The sequence below is a fragment of the Pyrus communis genome, chromosome 3 (genome assembly GCF_041283825.1).
Source record: "Pyrus communis isolate YQ-2024b chromosome 3, ASM4128382v1, whole genome shotgun sequence".
In the NCBI taxonomy this organism is placed as follows: Eukaryota; Viridiplantae; Streptophyta; class Magnoliopsida; order Rosales; family Rosaceae; genus Pyrus; species Pyrus communis.
Genome location: NC_142567.1, coordinates 6,781,612 through 6,792,938, shown reverse-complemented (window position 1 = coordinate 6,792,938; position 11,327 = coordinate 6,781,612). Strand labels below are relative to the sequence as shown.

At 37.5% G+C, this 11,327-nt stretch overlaps 1 long non-coding RNA gene across 1 annotated transcript; it reads left to right on the top strand.

Annotated features, from left to right (window-relative positions):
• The first annotated feature begins 7,741 nt into the window (after positions 1-7,741).
• On the top strand, positions 7,742-11,057 carry LOC137746171 (uncharacterized). The gene is made up of 6 exons (XR_015960574.1): positions 7,742-7,920; positions 8,319-8,863; positions 9,338-9,461; positions 9,554-9,725; positions 10,085-10,152; positions 10,595-11,057. It is a non-coding gene; the product is annotated as an uncharacterized LOC137746171 (long non-coding RNA).
• Positions 11,058-11,327: the final 270 nt, after the last annotated feature.

Genomic DNA, 11,327 nt, shown 5'->3' with positions numbered 1-11,327 from the left:
GCTAAGAACTTTGGTTGTGACAAAGAGAACCATTGATTTCAAGGTCATTGGAATGAAATGGGCATGACGATGTCCATAGGTGAGATCAAAGGTCAAAGATATAATTGGAAGGCCTAACCATGTTGTCTGTAAAGCAGATTGCTCTATGCCTTGTTTACAAACCACATGTACATGGTTTTATTACATTCGGGCAAAAGATTTGGTGAAAGAAATTAACCAACCAAGTCATTTGGGATAATTGGATTTCACGAGGATGATGGAGGAAGATTTAGTCTTCTTTATGTCTTGTTCAACTATTAATAATTAAATGTGACAAAAAAAAAAAAAAAAAAAAAAAAAAAAATGAAGAACAGAGTTTTGCCCACAAGACAAGTTAGTTATTGATAAAACCAAAGGACATTCCTTTGAGAGAAATTTATATTTACTAAAACCCAAACATCTGGTTACTGTTCTAAGGCAGTGTGCGGACCAAAACGCCCCTCAAGTTAGTCTCCAACCACTACTTTTTGTCCTTTTTGTATAGTAAAATTCCGAATTTGCCCTTTCTATTCACCCATTCCTCTGGAGTCTTTCTTTTAGTCTTTTCTTAAATTTTTTAAACCCTTATTTACGCGTGTCCACCATCGTGGAAAGGAAGGGGACATGCGACACTCTTTCTGCTTCTCTCGGGTGGATCTCTAGAATTCTCCTTTGGTTTCCGTCACCCAACCAATCCATCAGACTCATCATTACACCCCACTAATTGCTCTCTCAGTCTCTCCCACGCCTCATTTACTCTCTCATTACACTCAAATTTTGGATTTTTCAAGAAAGGCAGTCTGTGCTTCTTCTTCTGTTCTGATTTGAAGAAGATTTCTCAAGCGGCTATAAGAGCAAGCCCAGCGTTGGGTTTTGCTCGGGGGACAGGGGAGAAACCAAGGGCCCGAGGGCCAGGGGGGAGGGTCCAGCGTAGCCCAGCCCGATGGAAGGGGGAGGCCCAAGCTCCGGGCCCGTGGTGGATTGCCAGCCTGAGAGCCCGAGGTGGGGGTGACGTAAGGCTGACGCCAGGGTGGCGTCAGCGTATTATTTAAATTTTTTTGTGTCAGGCGCGTGCACCTCACCCGCGCGTGGGGGCGCGTCGCCGACACACAAAAAAAAAAAAAAATTCTGTCAGTTACCGTTGGGAAGCCACGTGGCTTCCCACGGTGCGTTAAATCTCAACGATCACTTTATTTAGACCGTTTGATCTCAACGGTAAAAAAAAAAAAAAACAGTCAGATTTAATATCCATCGTTCGATCTGAGATCAACGGTGGATATTAAAATGCTTTATAAATAAAAAAATAAAAGAAAAAATAGTTTTAAAAATCTGAAAAGTTACCGTTGTGACATGTGGCACAATCTGGAGTGTTGGAATTCAAATTTTTTTATATCCAACGGCAGAGATTAATTAATTGAATAAAAATTTAAAAAAAATTGTAAAAAATTCAAAAAAATTAAAAAAAAAATCTGAAAAATCTGAAAAAAATTGTAAAAAAAATTGTTTTTACTTTTCTATAAATACCTTCTCATTATCATCTACCTTACACAACAATTTCATATTTTCTCAACTACTTTCAATCACATTCCTTTCTTTGTCTCAAAGTTTGAATCCTTTTTTATCAACAAAATGACCACTGGTGCAGGTACGAATTGGTCGCTTATTGAAGATGTTGCGTTGTGTACTAGTTGGGTTGAAGTTACTCATAGTTCGCTTATGGGTAATGAGATGCAGTTGCGAGAAATGTGGAGTCTTATTCATACCAATTTTCTTGAGAAAATTGGTGGGAAAAGAACCAAAGAATCGATGTTCAGTCGTTGGAAATTACTTAGCCAATCGTTTAGTACGTGGAGAGACGCCTTGGCACAAGCTAGTAGTAATATTCGAAGTGGGGAAAATTACTCGGATCAGGTAACAATATATTATTTATTTGATACCCAAATTTACATTATAATTATTTGTTTGTATTATTTATTTGTTACCTACATAATTTATTATTTATTGTTTGTATTATTTATTTGTTACGTACAAAATTTATTATTTATTGTTTGTATTACCGTCATAATTTATTATTTATTGTTTGTATTATTTATTTGTTATTTATTATTTATTATTTGTATTATTTATTTGTTACCTACATAATTTCTTATTTATGGTTTGTATTATTTATTTGTTACCGACTTACATTATAATTATGTTGTTTGTATTATTTATTTGTTACTTATTTTCATTATAATTATTTATGATTTGTATTATTTATTTGTTACTTATTTTTATTGTGTAGGAACTTCAAGCACAAGCTTGGTACGCTGCCAAAACCAAAAGCAAAAATAAATCATTCAACCGGTGGGAATGTTGGAATATTGTCAAAGATTGTCCTAAATTTAGAGTTGTGTCAGTCGGTCCAGAAGTGCACATGAACAGCACCCCTCTATACTCTACACCCGATCATGTTCATGAAGATGATGCAGAAGAAGTGCCCGAAACGCCCCTCCCTGAACAAGCGTCGGGTTCGACCCGTTTTCCAATTAGGCCTCAAGGTAAGAAGGCTTCAAAGAGAAAAGGGAGTGCTTCCAAGAACGATTATGCAAAGTTCATGGAAGAACTTACTCGCCAAGGTGAATTGACTTTGGCGAGGGAACTGGCGAAAGATGAGGCTGATAAGGCTAGAGAGGCATCAAAAGCAGCAGCTGTTAAGAGAGAATTTTATGCTAATGAGAGAGAAAGAGAGCTACTTAGGCAAGAAAGGGAACATGTTAGAGAAGAAAGACGGGCTCAACAAGATCGTGAGATTATGAACATGTCTTTAGAAGGGAAGTCTCCAAATTCTAAATTTTTTTGGAAGTCAGAGAAAGCGGACGTGGTGCAAAGGAGGCGTGCAAGAGAAACAATAGCAAGCCAAGGTGGTTCTAGCACCGCAAGAGAAGATCATCCTAGCACCACAAATTGGTTAAGTGATGATGAATAGAGTACTTTTTGTAATCGGAGCCCATAATTTTCCAATCACTTTGGGTTGTAATTTATTATTTATTGTTTGTATTATTTATGTTGTTTCCAATTTCTTGAATATTTATTCAAATTAATTTGGTAAGTTATTTATTAAAAGTCCATCGTTCTAATTAAAAGTCCTTGTATAAAATAATTAAAAGTCCTTTACATAGATTAAAACCCACACGAAGTGTGACTCTGTTTTCTTCTTATAATACATATACTAAGTGTGACATCCCGTCCCGGAAATATCGAAACGTACGTGTGAAATTACAATTTTACCCCTAGTGCGTTTTTCGTCACGTTTTGGTTGTTTTGTGTGTTGTGGCATGTGTTTGGAACCACACACACTCCCACACACAGAGACATTATTTCTCTCTCTCTCCTTCTATCTTCTCTCTCTCCCCCCCGAGCTCCCATTTTCACCATTAACGTACGGACACACACCAAGAACCCTCAAACCTTTGCAGATCGAGGGAACCAACTATACCATTGAACTCGTGAGGCCGAGGCGAGCTCAGCCATACCATTTTCAGGTGAGAAATCCTTGGTTTTCACGTCGATTCGACAATGTCCGATTCGAGTACTGTTCATGCAAAGTTTATTCATTGAGTTTTTGGGATTTCTAAGCTTGTAGGTGTGTTGGTGAGGTCCATAGGAGCTTGGGAGTGCATCGTTGGAAGTGTTTTGACGTCGGAGAAGCTTGGTTCGAAGTTGGCCGAGTTTTGAGTTTTGAGACAGGTATGATCGCGTGGTTTTTAGCTTTTAAAAGTTATATAACGTGATTCTACTAGTCTAGGGCTTTCTTTTGGTCCAAGAATCATAGAAAATGGTTGAAAAACGAAGGAGATTAGTGAGTTTGAACTTTCCCAGTTTTTCCGGTGACCGGAGTCCGGCGAGGGTAGGCCGGAGAAGAAACAGGAATATTCCGTTAAGTTTAACGGAATATTCCTAACGGCAGTAACGGAATCTGTCAGTTCTAACGGAATATTCCTGACGGCGTCAGTTGACGCCGTCAGTGTGCATGGCACGTGGCCGCGCGTGGGGGCGCGTAGGTCCGTGCCTATTTTGGCGCGTGGGGGCGCGTGAGGGGTCCAAAAATTATTTTAAAAGTATGGTTGTGATCCTGAGGTTGTGTAGAGCACGTTGGTATATTCATTTGTCCATTTTGAGCAATGTATGAGAAGTTATTACGAGAAGTTGGTTATGTGCTTTAAAGTTAACGTTTTTATAGTTATTTCGCATATAGGTGACACGTACCCTGAGGACGAGCGTTCGCACTCGAGGCAGGGGGGCTACGACCCTTCCACGTATCAGTGAGTGGGCTTTTGTTTTCCGTATATACCTATATACTATATATTCCCAGAAATTGATTAAAAAGGGTTATTTATGTTATGCCATGCACCATATTATTATTGATTATGCATCATCACATGCATTAGTAGTGGTATATATATTTATATGCATATTGGGTGCTGTGGACGCACAGGTAAGTGCCAGGTAAGTGGTATTCACATTTACATTCAGCAGTAGTTTGAGATGCTTAGAGAGCTCATAACCTGCACCCCCGGTGTTAGTGCTCCCGCCCAGAGTAGGGCACAGTCCTTCACGTGATGTTCGCCTCTCGCACCACACGCTCAGCTTGGATCCAAGTTAGGTGCACAGTCTTGTCGTACAGACCACTTTAGGTGGTTCCGACTTGTAGGTGACCCGCGATTATTCGCACAGTCTTCACGTGATCGTAGCACTAGAGCGTACATATGTATTACACCCAGGCCTGTCGTACAGACCACTTTAGGTGGTTCCGACTCGTGGGCAGGTTCAGTTATTGATTGTGAGATTTGAGCTCTATATGCAGCCGTACAGGTCACGTTAGGTGACTCCGGCTGCCAGATGTTATGCTATTGATATGTTTATACCTGAGCACTTGCATATCATTATGAGGCTTTGACATGGCATATTCTTGAGCATGATTGGCATATTTATACATACGTATATGTTTATTTTCTGGGAAGTATACAGGTTTTACGGCGAGGGGTTAGAAAGTATTTTATAAATGGTTTTCGAAAGCTTTGTTTTTGCCCACTCACGCTTTTGTTTTGCGCCCCTCCAGGTTCTAGTTGCTTAGCTGTTTCGGTGGTTTCCCCAGAGGGCTTTTCGGCGTTTTTGACAGACACTCACCATTGTAGGGTCACCTTCGGGTGTACTATTGTTGTCGTTTCCGTTTGGGCTGCTATAGACCTGCTCTGAAATTGTATCTCACTTGCTAGCACTTGTTTTAGTACTTTGTATGCTAGTTTTATTTTATTCGTACTTTTATATTACTACTCTATTAGCTTCCGCACGTGCACATGGCTACGTCACCTTGGTGTGACGGCCAGCACGCTCCGATCTCGGTCGGGGTGTGTCACTAAGAATTACATAAACATAAACATAAAAAAATTACATATACTAAGAATTACATAAACATAAACATAAAAAAATTACATAAACATAAACATAAACATACTAAGAATTACATAAACATAAACATAAAAAAAATTACATAAACATAAACATACTAAGAATTACATATACTAAGAATTACATAAACATAAACATAAAAAAATTACATAAACATACCAAATAATAAAACACACCAAATAAAATAACATAAACATACCAAATTCAAAAAAACACACTAAATGAACTTAATTATCTTCAGCTTGTTTCAATGCCCACTGGTGCTCTATTAAATCAATTTGTCGGGCATTGTGCATGTCTGGCATTTGAAATGCAGTATATCATTGAATGAGCCTTTCATTGTAACGTCCATCCCTTTGTAATGGCTCATGTTGCACGGGATCATCGGTGGCGTCATGAGCACAATATATACGTGTTCTTGAATTGTTCATCGGGTCTGGCTCATATTCATCAACAGCTTCATAATCGTACTCATCTTCCACAATCATGTTGTGAAAAATGATGCACGTCATCATGATGGATCGAAGCGACTCTACATCAAACAATCTGGCAGCACCCCTGACGATTGCCCAGCGAGCTTGGAGGATACCGAAACAACGCTCCACATCCTTCCTGCACCCCTCTTGACAGCTTGCAAAGTGTTTTTCCTTTGCACTCCGCGGACGTGGCACTGTTTTGACAAATGTTGACCAGCGCGGGTAGATGCCGTCAGCTAGGTAGTATGGCCCGTCGTACATACGTCCGTTGACCTCATACGTAACTTTTGGTGCCTTTCCTTGCAGGACATCGTTGAACACTGGGGATTGGGCAAGGACGTTGATGTCATTTTGAGCTCCCGGGACCCCGAAAAAGGCGTGTCAAATCCATGTATCAAAAGATGCCACCGCCTCCAGAATGATACTTTTTGCTCATTTTCTGTCCCCGTAAGCGCCTTGCCATGCACTTGGACAGTTTTTCCACGTCCAGTGCATACAATCAATGCTTCCAATCATCCCAGGAAAGCCACGCATCTCCGCCTTCTTCAACAGCCGCTCCAAGTCCATGTGTGTAGGTTTGCGGAGGTACTCAGCGGTGTAGATAGATTCGATTACTCCGCAAAACCTCATCAGGGACTCAAGAATGGTTGATTTCCCCATCCTCGTTATCTCATCCACTTGGTCTGCAGATGCTCCATATGCAAGCATCCGCAAGGCATCAGTAATTTTTTGCTCAGGCAGTAGACCCATAGCACCAAAAGCATCTTTTTTTTGCACAAAATAAGAATCATGGTTGCAAACAACAATCATGATTTTGTTGAACAAATGTCGTTCCATTCTAAAACGACGTCTAAAGTACGTATCAGGGAATGCACAATTAGGAACAAAATAATCATCCAACAGTTCCATACCTCGTCGTTGCCTGCTTCTATCAAGGTTTCTGGAACGGTTGGGCCTGCAGATCTGAGCCGCAGCTTGGATGACTCGACGGGAATGTGAGGCTCTACCCCTTCTTACTTCGTCATCTCTCATTTGACGCTCCTCATCCTCTTCCCTCTCATTTCTTACCTCCTGGTGATTGAACATTGCTTCTAATTCGTTAAACAATTCTTCCTCTTCCTGATTGAATTCCCACATCATCCTTGAGGAAGAAGAAGAAGACATTGAAAGAAAGAAACAGAAACTATGAATAATGATACAGATTTTTGTGAATAAGGAAGCAGAAACTATGAATAATGATAGAGATCTTGAGAATTTTGGTGTGAGATTTGTGAGGATGGATGGTGGATTATATAGAGGATTCAAAAAGGATTAGGTTGTGCATAATGCCACGTGACATGCCGTCATTCTTTACAAATCTGATGGAAATCTATCCTCAAAGATTGTGAACAGATTATGACACGTGGCATGCTGTCATTCGTTAAAAATCTGATGGAAATCTATCCTCAAAGATTGTGAACCGATTATGACACGTGGCGCGACGTGATTGGTTAATAATCTTATCAGAAAGTATTATTTTGTATTATTTAATAATACTTCGGATAATGACACGTGGCGCAACGAGAACGATTAAAAATTTTATCCGATATTACAATTAAAATTATTTTGTATTATTTTATAAATAAAAAAAATACTAATATTTTATTGCCTATTGCCAGGGCTATTGAAGTGTAACGGTGGAGATGCAAATTCTATTGCCAGGGCTACTTACTGTTCATTAAGGACAGTTACTGTTCATTAGGTGGATTAAATAGTGTATTGACAAGGGGGAGGGCTCCAACGCTGGAGTTGCTCTAATTTCATGGTAGGTTGGTTTAAAGCAGTTCCTAAATTTGGGATCGTTTGGGATATTTTTAGGTTTTTCTGTCCTTGACAAATCTTGGCTCACTAAAAAAAACCAGAAGCAGTTTAAGCTTCTTCAGCCTTTTGATTTGGATTGAAGATGATTTTTAGCCAAAAAAGCTAATGTTTTCTGGTAAGTTCTTTGAATCCTGCATCTGGGAGTTTTTTTTTTTTTTAATTTTTTATTTTATTTTCCCAAATCTATGGGTTTTGTTTTCTTCAATTTTAAAACATTAAAATTGAATTCTTTGTTTGGGTAAAAAATTAATTAGATTCTGTATGGGTTCTGATGAGGCATTGAATTGGGTTTGAGAGTTTTGATTTAATGAGGGAGGTAGGGAGTGTATAGGGAGAGACGGAGGTAGGTGATTTGCAGAGGGTGAGAGAAAAACGGAAGAGAAGGGGTAGTACATTGTATTTTGATTTTATAATTTTGGGGGTTTTGTGTTTAAATTTTGCGTTTCTACTTTTGGGGGTTTTGTGTATGCGCATGGATGCTGAGTGTGGTATCTGATCTGATTTGATTTTCAGTTTCAGAAGACGGTCATGTTGGAATTTTGGGGCTTTCGTATGCAACGTTGGAACCACTTTGTGCTCAAGCTATATAATAAGGTATGTAGCCTCATTATTACACCTTATCTTATCTTCTGTTGATACGAATTTTGTTGGTTTTTCAATTTTATCAGGGTCCCTTTTTTTAACGTCTAGCGTTCGTTGGTGAGTTCTTCTACTTTTTTAGTACTTTTTTGCAGATATAGCCTACAAATGTTGTCCCGAAGGTTGGACATAATCATTACTTCCTATTACAATTATTAAAGTTAATTCAATTAACTAAAGTTGATTTGAATGTGATGATGATGGAGATATTTGCATAGGTGATAGAATCTCGCTGACAACTTTCGATATTCAGATGGAATTTGCGTATGAATTTTGTTTATCTAATTTAGGGTGTTCTGTTTATATCGTTAGATTCGTCGCCTGAGTGTATGATTTGCTTCTGTTTTTTGTTTCAGGAGATGTTGCTCTACATTTCTTCGGACTTTTGTGTGCAGCTTTCGAAGCCCTTTGTGCTCAAGGTAAATAATTTTTGTTTTTTCCTTTGAGGCTTGCTTATTAGGACAAACAAAAAACGTTTTGATAAATGGATGCAGATGGTATTGAGAGTTTTGGCTATTCCCTCAGTGTGTGCAGGCTTTTATTCACGACGGGTTAAGTAGTTTTGAACTTCTCTTTTGCTTCATATGGAAACCTGCTTTACCATCTCTAGGCTACTAATAAGTGTGCTCAACGTTCAAATGGTTCGTTGACACGCTACTTAGCATTTCTGATTATTTAGTTAATTAAGTCAATGATGACAATACTATAGTTTCATCTTTCAGGAGAGTTAAGTTTCTCTTTTATATGATTCGAAGTTTAATAAATGGTGCCTTGCTTCAAAACCTTTTGTGATCTCATGCTGCCATTTTATTTAGACTCAAGAGTGTTAGTTGATTGACACAATTACCCTTCATTTGCTAACAATTCTCGACTTTTTTTTATGTATTGTATAGTAAAATCACGGATATACCCCTTTTGTACGAGTGTCCGCCGTCGTAGAAAGGAAGGGGACGGGTGGCACTCTTCTTCTGCTTCTCTCATGTTGAAGAAGATTTCTCAAGCAGCTATAATTTCAAGGTAGGTTGGTTTAAAGCAGTTCCAAAATTTGGGATCGTTTGGGATATTTTTAGTGCATTGTGGTCTTAATTTAATTGCGTGGTTGGTTTCAGGATTTCTTGAGTCGAATAACAACCTGGGTGATCAAAAGGAAAAAAAAAGCATGTAGTCTCTGCTTGCAAGATGACTTATTTTCATGTCTGTCCTCCCTCTAAGTCAACTGAGGATTCAAATCTAGCGGGGCCAGCTCAAGATATAGATAAAACAATTTCAAGTCTTTAAAAGGTATAATTTGCTAATCCCCCTTTCCTTGGAGTTAATTTTTAGTGATGTGTTTTTAATAGGATTGCAGATTTGAGTAGTGAGTATTTTCAGTAGTGTTATTTTTTATTAGCAATTTATAATGCTATTTGTAAAATTTAGCCAGATTTTTTTAACAACTATAATATCGTTTGATTTCAATTTGTAATTACTTCTTTTGATAAATTTAAGCTTAATTAAATCTTTATACCTTATGTCCAAATTCATATACAATATAGTATATGATACATATACAATATATTCCAGGATACATATACAATACTGTATATGTATAGTTTTGATATTGTTGCTGACCATTTTCAATGCATGCATTTTGTGTGTAGAGGGTGAAAGTTGCATTCTTCATAAAGGCAAAATAAAGAACAGATTCTACTTCGTATGAAAAGAAGAGGTTAGTTTGATTATCATTGCTTTTTTGATATGGTTAAATTCTAAGTTACTTGGCTTACGTCTAACTTAATCATTTGCTTGCCCAAGTTGAAGTCATTCGTTTTATTAATGCTGGTGATCAAGATCAACCTGAGTTAATGTTAAAACAATATCATAATTTTCATTAGTCTTGATTGTCTTAACCCCGGCCCTTTCTTTTCCATCTTTACCAAAATTTCATGAAATTTTTGCACAATTTTTTTTAAAGAAATTAAGTTGTTTTACTATTTTACTGTCTCTTGATAGATTTTTTTTTTTCGTTGATCAAAATTAGTATTGCAAATTTTAGGAGGTGGAGCAGACTCTTTTGAGATTAGCATCTAATATCTTCTTTAAGATAATTTTTTATATTATATTATCAAAAGCTGTAATATCTTCATTTTATTGTTGTTTTGTAATTTCAGAACAACGTGTTTGTACACTTCTGATTAGACACAAAAAGGAGTCCTTCAACATGGAACATGAAGATGTAATTGAAGTTTCTACAGAAGTTACTAAATACTTAATTAACAATGACAATGATGTATCCCTTCACATTGCAAAGCTCATCCCCTCCGTTAGCAATTCTGGACAATTTGAGGTAACATCATCAATTCATTTTATCAATTTTATTTGTTTGAGCGATTAATTATCGAATAAACCCAATTAAATTTCAATACAAAAACTTGAATTTTGTTTTAATTTTAATAGTTGCAGTAGTATATACCATTGATTTAACTTTGTACAGCAATTCTTCCCTTCTGGTTCTGCAAATCCGTGAACTTCTCACCAGAAACCAATGACTACGATATAGGCACATATATGTTAGTTGTTGAACATATCGTTGTAAATAGATTTCCACATGAATGCAAATAGTGTTGTATATCATAGGTATTTAGAACTCTCTGCATGTTTAATATGGTTTTAAAACCCGCAGCATCGCGCGGGCACCATTGCTAGTTATATACTGAAAGTGTGGGGGTATTTTGGAAAGGAAAAGACGATACATTGAAAATGTGTGGGGCATTTCACAAAATTAAATTAGACATGATGTTGCTTATTAAGCAAGGAATATGAGTGGACATGTTATGAATTCATTGATCCTGGCTAATTGAATTTTAATAATTTAAAGTCAAAGTACATATAGGTGGATCCCCA